Here is a 1,467-nt window from a genome sequence, read left to right as displayed (position 1 = left end):
ATTTTGGGGGACAAGGACCCCTTTACAAAGGTCCACCTCATAATTTTTCACATTTAAATAGAGGTTAATTTGATTCAGATTACATTTAGTAACAGCCTTTATAATGCTCATACCTTTCAAGTAACTGCTCTGCTCTGTTCTCAATAAAAACAGCTTCATAAAAAACCTAACTGGAGATCTTCTAAATTTAGCTCGTTCTTGCTTAGCATCACTTGATGATGCCTGACCTAAAACTATTTCTCCATGTTCACCAGTAAATGCCGGTTATCTAAATATGCACTTTCCAGGAACTTTTGCTCCTAGTAGTAGTTTGCCTGCACTTGTCCTTGGGAGTCTTCTTCTAGTTTAAGTTTTTGACCTGCCAAAATCCTGCCACTAAATTCTAACGGGACTTAGGATGAAGAAGTGAAATGAAATCCCAGTTCTATTAATCCTCCTATATAATTTTCAACTGTCAATCAAATGCTGCACACTGGACTTTTATGTTCTGACAAACATCTCACACAAAACTGTTGCAAACATAACTTTTTTGTCTTTTTTTTTGCTTCTTAGCGTTTTGTTGTGTATACTTGGGACAGTTTGGGAAGTATGAAATTCTCAACCATAAAACTTCTTACACTTCAACCCTCAGACCTAAACTCTTCTGTAGCCTATATATCAAGTGTCAATATCCTGCTTACTGGTGCTAGTTTTCTCTTTTAACAGACAGCTTTTGTAAGCAGATTTGAACAACTGCCACAGAAAGTAACTTATTTTAACGCTTATTTGCCATGAAACCTCACAGTGTGAAACTACACTAAAAATACGATAGGTTTAGGGTTTGGCATTCGTCAGAAGATGTTAAGGACAGGTTGAGATTCCCATTTCTTTAAGCAAAACAGACAATAGTAACCCCTTCTGTAAATGGGATTCACAGGGATCCTTGGCCAACAGTGGGCCACAAATGTTCGTGGGCATGAACCTTCTGAGGGCCAGGTCAGGTCATGCATGCCGTTAACAGCTGGATAAGGATGATGGATGTCAGACCACAGCACACGTCAAAGTCCAGATATACATCTGACAGCTGGATGACATTGAACTGGAAGTTAAGAAGAAATTATTATCAGTGAATGCTGTTCATAAACCATAGATACATATTATTTCAACAAAGGTTCCATCTTTTGCGCTTTGGTATTACGTTGATGTCGAATTAGTTTAGTTTATTTTGTTCATACACACCTGCAAGGTCAGACCAGTCTTTAGCACAAAATCTGAACATTTATTTCAGGGCATTTCCATCAGTTATTAGATAGGTTTAGTGAGCAGGGTCAGGCCAAAATGAAACCCCCGATTAGCATCTGAGGCCCACTTTAAGGGTTGATATTCATCTACCTTCGTCTCCCGCACTAAGAGGTGGAGGCTAATCTCTAAGGGTACCCCGTAACCCCCTATTGCCTGTCTTTCCATTTCCTACACCCCCTACTTCCC

Source organism: Aulonocara sp. 'chitande type north' Nkhata Bay, linkage group LG16 (assembly GCF_057382095.1).
Source record: "Aulonocara sp. 'chitande type north' Nkhata Bay isolate Kocher_YH1m ecotype deep benthic linkage group LG16, A_spYH_male_GT1.1, whole genome shotgun sequence".
In the NCBI taxonomy this organism is placed as follows: Eukaryota; Metazoa; Chordata; class Actinopteri; order Cichliformes; family Cichlidae; genus Aulonocara; species Aulonocara sp. 'chitande type north' Nkhata Bay.
This window is presented reverse-complemented; position numbering follows the sequence as displayed.